The sequence below is a fragment of the Tamandua tetradactyla genome, chromosome 1 (assembly GCF_023851605.1).
Source record: "Tamandua tetradactyla isolate mTamTet1 chromosome 1, mTamTet1.pri, whole genome shotgun sequence".
NCBI lineage: Eukaryota > Metazoa > Chordata > Mammalia > Pilosa > Myrmecophagidae > Tamandua > Tamandua tetradactyla.
Genome location: NC_135327.1, coordinates 92665098 through 92681375, shown reverse-complemented (window position 1 = coordinate 92681375; position 16278 = coordinate 92665098). Strand labels below are relative to the sequence as shown.

Sequence of the window (16278 nt, the reverse complement as noted above, 5' to 3'; positions counted from 1 at the left end):
TTACCTCACTGTTTATATATGTCTAAGCTAAACAGTGCTGCTATTACTATCAAAATGACTGAGCAAAAAAAAAGAGCAGTTCTTATTGACCATCAGTGACCGCAGAACGGGTACCAGGGTGAGCGGTTCAGCTGGGAGGCGGCATCAGCAACTGCAGGATGTGGGCTCCCCCAGCCCTAGGTCCCCGACTGTCCTTGCTCATTGCAGAAGGACCTTCTCACCGCTCCCAGGAGAGCAAAGCAGGGATGGCAGGGGCGTGGTCTCAGGGTGCCACCCACAAGAGACCCGTGTGTGTGCCCACATTGTCTCTGAGGCCCTAAAGACAATCCAGCTTTCCTGGGACCCATCTTTTATTAATACAAATTTCTTTCGTCAAGAAATCCATTCCTGTCACATGGGGTGAAACTATATTCTAGAGCCATTCATCAGAGAAAAGAAGAAGGCTGTGGTCTGAGATCCCAGACCTCAAAGCACTAAAAAGTAAGGGGTAGGAACCATGGAACCCTCCCCTGAGCAGGGGCAGCAGGGCAGGAGAGGGGCATGGGTGGAGCTCCGACTGCACTCTCCCTCAGAGCAGCGGGCTAAATAAACAACTGTTGGACACTCATCACCCACAGTATGGCTGATAACTACCTGTGCTGGAGCACCTCCCATCTCCCAGCCATTTGATACATTCTCTTTAACTATCTAAGCCCCAAGAGAAAGTTACTATTTTCATTCCCATTTTGCAGGTAAGAAAACAGGGTTCAAAAAGGTCAAGTCACTTACCACAGAAGTGACAGTCTGAATTTAGGCCCAGATTTGATAGGCTCCAAAGCTTGAATTTATTTCTCCATTCCACAAAAATAAAACCTACTCTTCTTAGGCCCTTTGAAAGTTCCCTCTTCTCCTACCGTTCTGCTGCTGCCTCAAATCTACTTTTCTTCCCTGCCAGGCACATGCAGCAGAAATCTGTCCATGGTCCAGAGGCCCTGCTTGCCCAGATTGCAGCTTCCTGCACAGCGTCTACCTCTAGTGAGGACAGTAGGAGGCACGGCCATCCTGTGGAATGCACTCCTCTCTAGCGTCCATGGTAGAGTTCTGTGCCCTGGACACTGGAAATCTTAATCGGAAGGCTTTTAGGAGGGATAAACCCAGCTCTGGCACGCCCACCTGGCTTCAGCCTTGAAATAGAACACAAGGCCACGGGTTTCCTGGCTTCTCCCGACTTAATTTCAGAACCTGACAGAGGAATTTCTCAGAATGCAGAACGTGGCATTGTAATTCGTCTATCCTGGCGGATGTTCCAAAAGACTGGGCACACTCAAGGCTCTTTTAACACGACAGTCAAGGGACCCCGCGAAGCACCGCTTCATTCCCCTTCCCTGCGGTTACGAAGCCGGAGGGAAGTCCACCCTCCACTTCTCAGGACAAAGAAGAACTCTGGGAGTGCCCGTTGCGTGGCAGCCCCCGGCCCCGTCTTTCCACCTTCTTTTGGCGGTCCCCCTTTAATCAATGGTTCTCAACCCTGGCTGCACAGAGGAAACAGCAGCAAGATATATAGGGATCTGGGTCCCACCGCAGAAATTCTGATGGAATTGGTCTAGGATACGCCCCAGGTGATCCTACGGCGGGGCAGCCAGGATTGAGAGCCCGTACCTTCAACAAGAGTGGAGAGATTCCGCTGGCGCTGAAGTTCATCCCTCTGAACTTCCACTGCATTCATTCCTCGAACTCCGCGGTCTCTCTGCGGTGTCCCACCCAAGCTCTTCCTGAGCAGAGTCGCGCTCCGCCCGCTCGCGGCATCCCGGACCCCAGCCCCCTGCGCCTCCTCACTCGCAGCGCCCGCAACCCCAGGAAGCGTCGGCTCCGCGCGAACCCCCACGCGCGAACCCCCAGTCGCTGGGACTTACTTTGGCCGCCAGTTTCCAGGCCACCAGCACCTGGAAGCGGGAGCGCCGGGGAGCGCACCAGGGGAGGAGCACCCCGGGGCCCGGGAGCGCGGCGCCGGGGAACGCAGTGGCCGCAGAGCACCGTGGTTGGGCACCACGCCGAGCCCGCAGCTGCGCCAAGGGCAGGGCCTGAGCGGCTGCCTCCCCGGCCCGGAACGGGAACTGGTCGGGAGGGCAGCAGCGGCCGCGTCCCTCCCGGAGCCCCAGCGAGCCGCGGAGAGAGGCCCCGAGGCGGTTGCTAGGACTGCTGAGGCCGGGTGTGGGAAGCGGCGTGCGCGCGGAAAGCAGCCTGTGGCGGCCCCACAGGGCACCCGCTGCCAGAGGCCCAGGGCGAACGGCGCCGCGCGGTCAGCTCAGGCCGGGCCCCTCAACAGTGCAGACCCAGCACCGGCGACCAAAGCCGACGCCTGGGCGTGACAGCACTTGTCAAAAGGCCAACGCATGCTCCCGGGTGAAAACGAGCTGAAATTGATCAAACTTTTTACTACAGAGCATATGCTTCAGTTTATACTTTTTACAAATCTAAGATTTTCTTCCTCTCACATCTGTTCTAGACAGTGTTCGTTTTATATTCTGTATGTTATGCTGTAATGACTCGTAAAGGAACTTTTTAACGTGCTAATAGACTTCTCAATACAGTTCTTTTTAAGGTTTTAAATGGGAAAGGTCTACATAAAACATACTGATGCTATTAGAAAGTTAAGTTGCTATTGTAAGGAGTTAGTAGTTATATAGGGAAAAGTGTACCTATCGCAAATTGTGGACTATAGTTAACTGTAATATTTTAATACTTTTTAACCAACAGGAACAAATGTACCTCACCAACACTGTGGGTCAATAATATGGGGGATAAGGAGGATGGGATGTGCTGGGTTTTCTTTTTTGTTTTAATTTCTTTTCAGGAGTAATGAAAATGTTCTTAATTTGATCATGGGGCTGTATGCACCACCATGTGATGATACTGCAAGTCAGTGATTGTACACTTTGGGTAGTTTCTATGCTGTGTGAATATATCTCAGAAAATTGCATTTAAAAAAGTTAACTTACTTAGCACACTAAGAAAGTACATTCAATCATATTACGACATATAGTCATGAATACTAAAATTCCCATCAAAAGCTGCTTTCTGAGAAAATGAAAGTTTGACCATGACTCAAAAGTGAAACTTTGCAAACATAACATTGTTGTGATACAATGTGTTAACTTGTAAGCAATAAATTGGAGAATCTGAGATACAAAGTCCTCCCATTTACCCTTATATGAACCTTTTCTCTTCTAGGATTCTGAATTTTGTCCTCCATGTCTTTTGAGCTCTCATGTTTTCCTTGGAGTAGTTTCTTCAGTTCTACCTTTCAATTCATCAATTATTTTGTAGAGGTTTTAATCTTCTGTTTAACCCATCTGAGGTAGGCAGGACAATGTCCCCTTAGCCCTAGATGTTCATGCCCTAATGGTGGAACCTGTGACTATTTAGGTTACACTGCAAAGGGGAATTAAGGTCACTAATCAGCTGACCTTGAGATGGGGAATTTACCCTAGGTTATCCAGGTGGGATCAACATAGTCACAAGGGTCCTTAGAAGTGAAAGAGGGAGACAGAAGACGAGAACCCCAGAGATGGCAGCCTGGGAAGGGCTCTGCCAACACGGTTGGCTTTAGAGTTGGAGGAAGGGGCCAAAAAGTGGCAGTTGCCTCTCAAAGTTGGGAAAGGCAAGTGAATGCATTCTCCCCCAAGGCAGCCCTCATGACATTTTGATTTCAGCCCTAGCGAAATCCATTTCAGACTTCTGTCTTGCAGAACTGTAAGATAATAAATGTGTTGTTTTGTCATTAAATTTGTGGTAACTTCTTACAGCAGCAATAATAAACCAATACAAAAAAAAAAAAAGACAAAAGAAACCAATACACCTTTCCTTTAGCTTCTTAATTTCAAAATTATGTATTTACTTTCTAAGAGTTTTCTTGGTTCTGTTTCTAGTTTTCCGAATCAAGTTTTTAAAGGTGAGACGTGTTCAGTACTCTTTATTTGGTGTTATGTAGAAACTACTCCAATATGCCTTTTGTTGATTAAAAGGCATTTCAGATATGGGGAATGTTAATTAGATTGACACAGCAAAGACTGAGAAGATACAGCGGACATAGCTTATTTTCAGCCCCTGCCTTTAAATAGGCTGATGAACACCAACTGAAATACAGGTGAGTTTTGCTCTGTTCTATGAGACAACGAAGGGATTTCCTTAGTGCTTAAGTATATTCATAAAAACAGTTATATAAATCTAAATATAACACCAATCTCCTAGTAGTTCAGTGGTAGAATTCTCGCCTGCCATGTGGGAGAAGCAGTTTCAATTCCCAGACCATGCACTTCTCAAACAAACAAAACAAAGAGACAAACAAAATTCAACAAATGGTGCTGAAACAATGGGCTACTCACATGGAAAAAGAATGAAATGTGCCCCCGCCATTCAGCATACAAAAAAATAAAATAAAAAATCAATCTCCTATAGGCTGAGTTGGCATTTATTATCTTTGTGAAAAGTTGAATATTACTAATTCAACCCAGTCTCAAGTCCAATTATATCTTTAGAAGGGGAAAATAGTGATAGCACTTGCTGAATAAGAATTATTATGAAAATTCAAAAAGCTTATGAAAGTCACTAGTCTGACATAAAAAAGTTGTTTAAAAGTTGTAAAGGTGATGAGACATCGAATCTGTAAAACTTCAACTTCTGTGTGAGACTAAAGGGGAAGATGTTTATTTGGTGCAAAATTTATATTTTGGGTAGTGCATTTCTGAATTTAACTTGTATGGTCAATTTAGTTGAACACCATAAGTACATGGAATCTTGAATAGGGCATGAGATTGTGTTGATTTGTCCAGGTTAGTGTGATGATCCAATAAATACCAGAGAGATTTGGACAGTGAATAAAGAAGTATTTGCAAAGTCCCCTTGGAGAACTGGGGAGAAAGGGGCAGATACAACTTCCCCATTTCGAGAATTTCTGATATTCTTGCAAGCAGTGGGGACAACCAAATTAGTAGGCCACGCCCTCGATCTTGGGGTTCATCCCTATGAAACTTATTCCTGCAAAGGATAGGCTAAGCCTACTTAAAATTAGGCCTAAGCATCACCCCCAAGAGAACCTCTTTCGTTGCTCAGGTGTGGCCTCTCTCTCTCTCTAAGCCGACATGGCAAGTGAACTCACTGCCCTCTCCCCTCCCCTACATGGGACATGACTCCCAGGGGTGTATATCTCCCTGGCAATGTGGGACAGAAATCCCGGGATGAGATGGGACCCAACATCAAGAGATTGAGAAAACCTTCTTGAGTAAAAGTGGGAAGAGAGAAATGAGACAAAATAAATTGTCAGTGGCTGAGAGATTTCAGAGTCAAGAGGTTATCCTGGAGGTTATTATTACATATTACATAGATATCCCTTTTTAGTTAATGGCGTGTGGGAGTGGCTGGAGGAAAGTATATGAAACCGTAGCGCTCTAGTAGCCTTATTTCTTGAAGATGATTGTATAATGGTATAGCTTTTACAATGTGACTGTGTGATTGTGAAAACTTTATGTCTGATGCTCCTTTTATCTATGGTATAGACAGATGAGTAAAAAACATGGATAAAAATAAACGAATAATAGGGGGAATGAAAGTTAAAATAAGTTGGGTAGAGGGAATTGCTAATGGTCTATGAGAGGGAGGGGTCAAGGATATGGTATGTATGAGTTTTTTCTTTTTTCTTTTTCTGGAGTGATGCAAATGTTCAAAACTATGATCATGGTGATGAATACACAACTATGTGATGATATTGTGAACCATTGATTGTACACCATGTATGTAATATTTGTATGTTAAATTTTATCAATAAAAATTTTAAAAAGTAAAAAATTCAAAAAGCTTGATCATATTCATTAATTATAAGCCAATCTTATTTAACACAACTGTCCAACAAAAAATTTCCTATCAGTCATTCTTGATATGAATTCTAGTTTATGAGATCAATTTAAATATGGTACATGTAAAAAAAAGTCACAAAACATTTGTTTTGTAATAAATAACATAGTAGCCAACTATTGCTCATTAGATTTTTTTTAGATAAGCTATCAAGTCTGTCCTCTCTGCCTTCTTCTTCACGCCAGCGAAGATCATTTTTGTTCTAGGGATGTACTTCTTGGGATTCTATAAATACTTCATGAGTGTCTCCTCTCCCCCAGTGGTGCCTTTGTCCTTCTTAGAGTTTCTATAAGAGAATCCAGGGGCCTCACCTGTCTTCCACCCAAACACAGCATGCAGATTTGGCCCAGTCTTGTGCTTGCCTCCCTTTTCCACAGTGTGGCACTGGTCACGCTTCTGAACAAATCTTCCTCGTCTCAACATTATCCACTTTGGACCCACTCTCTCAGCTTGCATAACACGAGGGTCCCTGCTCAGAAGCTGGATGTCTTGCTCTCTTTCTGGTCATTTTTAATAGTTTCCTGATTCCATCATTTTATTTTTTAAAAATAGTTCAGCATTTTTGCTTGGTTTTAATTAAACTTCTCATTTTGAAGTAATTATAAATTCACATACACTTGTTAGAAATAATGCAGAGATGAGGAAGAACAAAGGAATGTCATTACTGCAGGGAGCTCAAAATAGATGGTAATTAATATTTTAAAATCTCACCTTATGTGTGAGACTAAAGCAAAAAATGTTTATTTGTCCTGGCAACATGGGACAGAAATCCTAGAATGAGCTGAGACTCAGCATCAAGGGATTGCGAAAACCTTCTGGACCAAAAGGGGGAAGAGTGAAAGGAGACAAAGTGGCAATGGCTGAGAGATTCCAAACAGAGTCGAGAGGTTATCCTGGAGGTTATTCTTACTCATTGAGTAGATATCACCTTGTTATTCAAGATGTAATGGAGAGGCTGGAGGGAACTGCCTGGAAATATAGAGCTGTGTTCCAGTAGCCATGTTTCTTGAGGATGATTGAATAATGATAGAGCTTTCACAATGTGACTGTGTGATTGTGAAAACCTTGTGTCTGAAGCTCCTTTTATCTACCTTGTCAACAGACGAGTACAACATATGGAATAAAAATAAATAATGGGGGAACAAAAGTTAAAATAAATTTAGTTTGAAATGCTAGTGATCAGTGAAAGTGAGGGATAAGGGGTATGGTAGGTATAATTTTTTTTTTCTGTTTTCGTTTTATTTCTTTTTCTATTGTGTTTTCTTTCTTTTTCTGAATGGATGCAAATGTTCTAAGAAATGATGAATATGCAACTAAGTGATGATATTGTGAATTACTGATTATCTATGTTAATGTTATATTTCGTTTGTTAAAATTTTTTAATTAATAAATAAATTTTAAAAATGTTTATTTGGTACAAAATTTATATATTGACTAGTGCATTTCCTAATATAACTTATGTAGATAGCTTGATTGAATACCATATGTACTTGGAATCTCAGGTAGGACATGAGATTTTGTTGGTTTGTCCAGAGTGATGCCCTGGTGAATCCCAGAGTGATTTGATTAGTGAGTGGAAAAGTATTTGCAAAGTCCCCTTCAAGGAATGGTGAGAATGGGGAGAAATTCAACTTCCCCAAGTTGAATTCTTGATATTCTCACAAGCAGTGTGGACAACCAAAGCTATAGGCTGAGCCCCCAGTCTCATATGAAACTTAACCCCACAAAGGATAGGTCAAGCCTACTTAAAATTTAGGCCTTAGAGTCACCCCCAAGAGAGCCTCTTTTGTTGCTCAGATGTGGGCTCTCTCTCCAGCCAACACAACAAGCAAACTCACCACCCTCCCCTGTCTACGTGGGACATGACTCCCAGGGGTGTGGATCTTCCTGGCAACGTGGGACAGAAATCCCAGAATGAGTTGAGACTCAGCATCAAAGGATTGAGAAAAACTCTAGAATGAGCTGAGACCCAGCATCAAGGGATTGAGAAAACCTTCTGGACCAAAAGGGGGAAGAGTGAAAGGAGACAAAGTGGCAATGGCTGAGAGATTCCAAACAGAGTCGAGAGGTTATCCTGGAGGTTATTCTTACGCATTGAGTAAATATCACCTTGTTATTCAAGATGTAATGGAGAGGCTGGAGGGAACTGCCTGAAAACGTAGAGCTGTGTTCCAGTAGCCGTGTTTCTTGATGATGGTTGAACAATGATATAGCTTTCACAGTGTGACTGTGTGATTATGAAAACCTTGTGTCTGATGCTCCTTTTATCTACCTTATCAACAGACGAGTAGAACATATAGAATAAAAATAGATAATAGGGGGAACAAGTGTTAAAATAAATTTAGTTTGAAATGCTAGTGATCAATGAAAGTGAGGGGTAAGGGGTATGGTATGTATAATCTTTTTTTTTTTCTGTTTTCATTTTATTTCTTTTTCTATTGTCTTTTCTTTCTTTTTCTAAATTGATGCAAATGTTCTAAGAAATGATGAATATGCAACTAAGTGATGATATTGTGAATTACTGATTATATATGTAGAACGGAATGATCACATGTTAATGTTTTAGTTCGTTTGTTAAATTTTTTAAATTAATAAATAAATAATTTTTTTAAAAAAAGAAAAAATGTAGAGAGAACCTGTGAACGCTTTTTCCAATTTCTCCCAATGGTAGCATTTTGCAAAACTACAGTACAATATTACAACCAGGACGTGGACATGGATACAATGAAGATACACAGAACATCTCTGTCACCACAGGTATCCCTCGTGTTTCCCTTTTATAGCCACATCCACTTTCTACCTACTCCCGACCCCTCCTTAACCTCTGGCAATCACTAATCTGTTCTCCATTTCTGTAATTTCAAGAATGTTATATAATTGGAATCACACAATATGTAACACTTTGGGATTTTTTTTTTTTAACTCAGCACAATTCTCTGGAGATTCATCGAGGTCATTCGTGAATCAACAGTTCTTTCTTTTCTTTTTTCTTTTTTGACATGGGCAGGCACCGGGAGACGAACCCGGGTCTCCAGTATAGCAGGCAAGAACTCTGCCGCTGAGCCACCATGTTTATTACATGTTTATTACCTGTTTATTACAGGGTAGTATGCCATGGAATGGACTACCAGTTTGTTTAACCATTAACCCACTGAAGGACATGCACGCTATTTCCAGTTTGAGGCTACTTTGAATAAAGCTGGTATAAACATTCATGTACAGGTTTATGGGTGAACTCTAAATTTTCATCTCCCTGGAGTAAATGCCCAGGGGAACAATTGCTGGGTGTGGCTGCTCCGTTTTACATTCCCACCAGCAATTCATGAGTGATCCAGTTTCTTAGCATCCTCACCAGGATTTAGTGCCTTCACAATTTTTTATTCTAGCCATTCTGAGAGATGCATAATGCTGTCTCACTGTGGTTTCTTTTTTTCTTAAAAAACAAGGTTTATTTGTTACAAAATGATAAAATACTAAAACTAAAAACATATAAATTAAGGGCAGGCTATATTAAAATATACACATACCCTTCTTTTCATTGCAAAATTATTAAAGGTTGAATTAAACAGAGGGTTTAAATAAAATAAAGTACTCCTTTTTACCCAACTTTAGCAATATAGCATAGTTTTTTAAATAATGCTTGGAAAGTTTAGCTGTATTTAAAGTCAAATTTATCAAATTCTTCAGTCTTCTGCTACTACACAGTACAGAGCCACGATGCTGGCTTGGCCTGATGTATATTTTAATCATGTTACTGAAAGTTCTTAGAAGTTTAGTTCCTATAATATGAACACAGATTAGTCACAAGCATGCCAAGAGTTAAACAGGGTGAAAATGTGGCCCAGAAAGAAAAGGCCTTAGTTCTACCATAAAATACCTTCTCTAAATGAAATGACTGGTAAATGCATTGAAGCAGAGGTCAGCACAAAGTATACATCCAGCTAGAAATACTCTTTAAAAAAAAAAAAACAAGCTCAAAATGAGCACTCAATTCTCTAAGATATCTTATAAGTCTTTTTTAAATTTCTTGTTATTGTAAGTTGAGTTAATTTAAAGGTATTTGAAGAGTCTATATCCAAACTGGCTTAAAAACTAATTTTATTACTGACTAGCTCCTGACAGCTCTCACATCTGGGCGGGTATTTCAGTCACTGAGACAAAGTCATAAAGAACTTTCGTAATAAAAACCACATGCTCAATCCAGCAGAGCACAGCTTCCAGACCCAACTCCCGCACAGGTCAGTCTAAAAGAAGTAGCTATGGTTTATTTAAATGTTAAATAAGATGGTCAAGAAAATACTTGTTTTGCTTTAGAATTGACATTTTTCAATTTCCTGGGTTAAAAGTTACTGATTTAGAGTTATAAATGCTGTGATTCATATAGGGGTAAGAATATTCTCTGAAGAACAAAAGACTATCACTGTGTTTTCCAAGTTCTCCAATGTGAATGAATTTCTAGAAATTCACTACAGTATATATTCTAATCCTTGTCATGTTTGATTTATCAATGGTTGATTAACTCAAATGATGAACATTTTAAAATTGCATTCTAATATTAATTAACATAGTCAGTTAAAATTGGTGTCTTGGAAGATGTCTGTGGAGAGTTTTACTGTTTTTACTCTTTTATTTACAGTGTTGATATTTGTCCAAAGGTTAACTGCATATGAATCTAATATAAAGGTATAAAGTTGTTCAACCAAACCTTTGGAACAGCTGGGGAAAAATATGCATATTTTAAAGCCACCAAAAATTAAAAGAAAAATATATTTCAGCAGTGAATTACAGATGAAAATGATACTAATAATAAATAATAACCTGGTTTCCCAGGCTTGTAAGCCTCTAATGTAATTATTTCTGTGAACATGTGATACAGAGAAATGAATTCTGTCCTTTGTCCTGGTACCATTTTGTCTACATATACCAAGTCTTTGATTTATATACTTTCTTCTAACTTCTTGGGTTATCTTGAAGATAAGAGTCATGCTGCTACTCAGATGTGTTTATTGGTTTTCTTTCTCTTGGAAACAATGAAATTATCTAAAATTAAGAGTGTTGATGGACTGTAGACTTTGGGCACTATACATGATCCCTCATGAATGCAGGTGCTGAAGGATGCACCGACTGAGAAGTAGATTGGTGAATGATGATGTATACTTATAAATGAATGTTGTGCTGCTACAAAAGAGGAACAAAGTCGAGAGGCAAGCAACGATGTAAATGAATGTGTCAGACATTTGGTGAGGTAAAATGAGCCAGAGACGCCTTTCTGGATTTTGAGAGGTGGTTATATATATATATATATATATATATATATATAAACCTGATATTTAGAGATAAGAACTAAGCTGATCAAGTTGAGGTTAAAGTAATTCAGAACACAGGGGTAAGGAAGACAATGTCTATATTTTAGGACCACATGTACAGTTTGAGACCAAAGGAAGAAAGGTTTATTTGGTCTGGAACCGAAATTTTTTGTAGCATATAATCTAGCTCAACCTATCTGTAAAGCTCATTTGAACAACTGAAATACAGGGAGCCCAGAAAAAGAAAGAGGTCCTTTAATCCTGTATAGCTTAATGTAATGCCTGGATACAACCTACAGTATATTAAGCAGATTATGCTGGTTTGGAAGGATGTATGCCCCCTAGAAAAGCCATGTTTTAATTAAAATCCCATTTCATAAAGGTAGAAAAATCCCTATTCAATACTGTATATTTAAACTGTTATCAGATCATTTCCCTGGATGATATGATTTAGTCAAGAGTGGTTGTTAAGCTGGATTTTAGGTGATGACATATCTCTACCCATTTGGGTAGGTTTTGATTGGTTTACTGGAGTCCTATAAAAGAGGAAACGTTTTGGAGAATGGGAGATTCAGAGAGAGCAGAGAATGCTGCAGCACCACGAAGCAGAGAGTCCATCAGCCAGCGCTATGGAGATGAGGAAGGAAAATGCCTCCCTGGGAGCTTCATGAAACAGGAAGCCAGGAGGAGAAGCTAGCAGGTGATACCGCACTTGCTGTGTGCCCTTCCAGATGAGAGAGGAACCCTGACTGTGTTCACCATGTGCCTTTCCAGATGAGAGAGAAACCCTGAATTTCATCGGCCTTCTTGAACCAAGGTATCTTTCCCTGCATGCCTTTGATTGGACATTTCTATAGACTTGTTTTAATTGGGACATTTTTTTGGCCTTAGAACTGTAAATTAGCAATTTATTAAATTCCCCCTTTTTGAAAGCCATTCTGTTCCTGGTATATTGCATTCTGGCACCTAGCAAACTAGAACACAGATAATCAAAAAGTATGGGCAAAGTCCCTTGAGGAATGGGAGAAAAAATATGGAACCATTAAATTTTACCATCAGGAAATCCCCTGATATTGTGTCAAATGTTAGGGACACCCAAATCAATAGGCCATACTCTTGATCTTGAGGCTTACTCTTGTAAAGCTTATGTATATACTGGAGAAGTTTAGCCTACCTATAGGTATGTCTAGCAGTTACTTCCTGAGGACCTCTTTTGTTGCTCAGATGTGGCCTCACTCATTCTCTCTAGGCCTAACACTACAAGTGAAATCCTTGCCATCCCCCCTGCATGGGACATGACATCCAGGGGTGAAAGTCTCCCTGGCAACGTGGAAGATGACTCCCAGGGATGAATCCGGCCCTGGCACCATGGAATCAACAATTCCATCCTGACCAAAAGGGGGAAAAGAAGTGTAACTAATAAAGTATCAATGGCAGAGAGAGTTCAAATAGAGTCAAGAGGCTACTCTGGAGGTTGCTCTTATGCAAGCTTCAGTTAGACATTGCTACCTATCATAACCTGCCAACCCCCAACCGAAACCATTCCAGCCAATTCTAAAGAACACCTAGAGCAATATATAAGATTCCACAAGGGTTCCATGCACTAGAGTAACTTTCCAGAAACCTACCACCTCCAGCTGGGTCTCTGGTCCAGATAAGTCCTGAAACCTAGAGAGCCCAGCCTCTCTAGAACATCAGACAGTTCCATCTCCCTAGCCCATATTAGTTGCAGACCCTATCTCTACAGTAGTATCATATTATTTGAAGTTAGAATGGCCATAGCCCAAACACCCCTAAAGAAAAGGACAGAAAGATCAAAGGTGATGGTGGAGTTATACAGAGAAGATAGGATTTTACAAATGAATATGATTGCTGTATCATTAAATTGATATCTCTTTTAGTCTCCAGTATCTTAGAAGCTAGAAGTAAAAACCTAAAATTGTGGAATTGTTACTCATCTCAAACTCTGAAATCTGTTCCATAACCATTTGTGGTGCTGTGCTTTGAAATGTACTGCTTTTTTGTATATATGTCATTTTTCAAAAAAAAAAAAAAAGAAAGAAACAAGTTGATTGTGGTGATAAAATAGTTAAGCCTTCTAGCCTCCTATATTCTGGAGCAGCTAGAAGGAAAAATCTGAGAGGATCGTATGGTAGCCCATGACAAACACTGGGATATGTCCTGTAACTACTTGCTGAAGAGTGCTTTGAAAATGATTGCTTTTTTATTTCTTTGCTTTGTATATATGTTATACTATACAATAAAACAGTTAAAAAAAAAAGTCATGCTGCTACTTATCAAACAAATTTAGGATCCTTGGAAACAATTCAAACAATTCTGATACCCTAATCTTAGTAAATATATTAAAACAATAAAGTCTTAAGCCTTCCCTAGTGCATTCTCTAAAAATCATCTTCTCCTGTGAGCATCTTTTTAAATGTGTACAAAGGCCATGCTTGCCTGTCATTCTTACCAACATCCTGGACTTACAGAATGATCAAGAAAGTATTGCTTATCTGTGAAAGCGGCAGAACTTGGGAGCATTTTACAGCTAAGACAACACTCAATGCATTTCTCACTTGCCAGCCAAGAAGGTGGTTGAGGCCTGGATGGTACAGACTTACCAAAGATTCCTTTGGAATCTGTGCTTATTTTCCTCCAGCAGGCCCTCTTCCCTTCCCTTGGTATCAGTGCCTCTTTTCTGCTTTTAGAGAGAATCATATTTGAGTAAGAAAACATTACATTTCCTGCCAGGAAACATACATAACTGGGGGGCACTGTGCAAAGTGAAAATGCAGGGCACTTTGATCAAACATTAGGAAGGGGGGATGGCAACAGCAGAGCACTCAACCAAGGGCAGGACTCTTCTAGGCACGCCCAGAAGGCCAGCCTTGTTTATGTTTCGTGCCAAGTCAGTATCCCAGGGAGGAGACAAGGTGGCTCAGTTGGGTAGTCCAGGTGAAAACAGAGTTTTGTGGTGTTTTTTGTTTTTCCCTCCATGATGGTTCAGTGTCACTGATTTGGAACCAAGTGGCATTTCACTTTCAAAACTCAAACAAGTCTTTTGGATCAGATGAGTGTTTAATTTGTAGGCTGCGTTTTATCTTCACTATTGGCTTACTGCATTTTACTTTTTTCACAGTTGTTTTAGGGTTTATAATATACATCTTTTATTTATCACTGTCTACTTCAAATAATATGATACTACTTTAGAGATAGATGAGAACCATCTAACAGTCCATTTCTATTCCCTACCCTTATCCTATTTATTATTGTTGGTGACAATTTTACTTTTGCATGTTATGATCTCCATGATACTTTATTATTTTTGCTCTAAACAGTCAACTATCTTTTAAAGAGATTAAAAAATGAAAAAAATAGCCTGTGTATTTTTAAACATATGGGCCCTTTCCCATAATCTTTCCTTGCATAGATCTACATTGCTGTATGATGTTTTTCCTTCTTCTTGAAGCATATCTTTTGACAGTTCTTGCAGTGCTGGTCTTACACATGTCACTCGCATTAATTCTTTTAAGATTTGCTTTTAAAGTTTGCTAGAGTTCATTGAGACCAGCCTATAGTTTCGGTTTAATTTAGTCCCACTACTAAGGTCCTTCTGAGTACTTCTGAGGACTCAACCTAATGCCCCATGTATACAAGATCTTTCATCTCTGACTCATAAGAGAATAAATTGTTTCCTCAGCAGTTTTTATTTTTAAGGAATGTAAAACTATCTATTGACCACTGCTCACCAGTATTTACAATAAAGTGAACAATATACAGTTGGATAACATTTCAATTACCATGAAGTTATTGTTTGTTCTGGCTTCTGCTGAACCAGTAAACCAATTACTGAAAAGATTGAGCCTACATGTAAGGAATGTGTTGGGGTAAAGAAAAAACATGAAGGTCAACAGTTTAGACTGCAAATCTATTTATGCCAACAGGTCTTACATTGTAACATCTTTAACCATCTGATTAGGTTTCTATGAAGCATGACCTTTTTAGTCAATATAATACAGGGATTTCAACTTTCCATAAAAGAATGACTCTGTAGAAGGAAGCTTTAAAGGGTCTTTTAATTATACCTTGTTTGGCTAATGAAAACAAACAGTACTGCCCTGTTTTCTCCTTTGGGTGGGGAGATTGTTGGTTGTGGCAGAGTTTCTTCTCAGAGTTTCACAAATATTTTGCATTTATATGATTAAAGATATAGACATGGTTTTTGCTCTGGCTGATTCAAATTATATAAATTATTTGTATTACATTTTAATTGTCCAATTAATTATTGAATCATCTATATGATTTGAAAGTTTATGACTTCAGGAAAATTTTCAATTTAACTTTAAGTGATTTCTTGCTCAGAATGATGGCATCACAGAACCACCATGGACTTATGCATGGTTGTGAAATGCCGTTTTTTTTAAATGGTTTTGTTTTCAATGAATGTAAAAATAATAAAAAATAAAAATTACGTATGTATTTATATACACACACACACAAACGAACAAAAAATGCAGAATGGTCAGAATGGTCTCCTCAGGCATGTATGGGGCTAAACACAAGTTTTGATTCTGTAATGACTATGGAAATTTTTCCCACGTTTAGAAAAGCTGTTCTCTAAGGCAAAGGAAATAATATACCATGGTATCAAATGTTGTTTTCTGATAAATGATGCAACTACAGAAAGCCTTTATTTCTTCAAAGTAACCAGTGATATTGATGCAAAACAAAAACAAAAACCAATACCCCCAAAATACCTAACAACTCCCCCAATAATACTACTTCAAAACAAACATATCAAATTTGATTTCCATTAGATAGTTATTCTTCACACTAATAAATAAAAGACCAAGACCCAGATTTTATATATATATACATATATATATATATGTATGTATGTATGTATATACGTAGCAATACAAAAAAAGAAGCAATCCAAACAATTCTTTATCTTCTGGACAAGAAGGCCAATTTAGTCTCTTTTCATAAAAAGCAATTACAATTTGAGGACACTTCATGTTTGCCTCTTTGGCCAGCACCAAGTCTGCCTCATCTGAATCTTTCCATTTCATGAGAAACA

The 16278-nt window shown here is 39.5% G+C and overlaps 1 protein-coding gene across 4 annotated transcripts in view; it reads right to left on the bottom strand.

Moving 5' to 3' along the window:
- The window catches only part of NOD1 (nucleotide binding oligomerization domain containing 1), a 173773-nt gene extending 171780 nt beyond the window's left edge, over positions 1–1993 (bottom strand). For 2 of the 4 annotated variants that reach the window (XM_077120646.1, XM_077120671.1), the window contains exon 1: positions 1639–1993. The gene's annotated coding sequence lies outside the window, so the exon portion shown is untranslated. Of the gene's footprint in view, positions 1–768; positions 1614–1638 lie in introns of those variants that run through there. The other 2 variants (XM_077120656.1, XM_077120660.1) reach the window with 2 other exon arrangements.
- Between the last annotated feature and the right edge of the window lie 14285 nt (positions 1994–16278).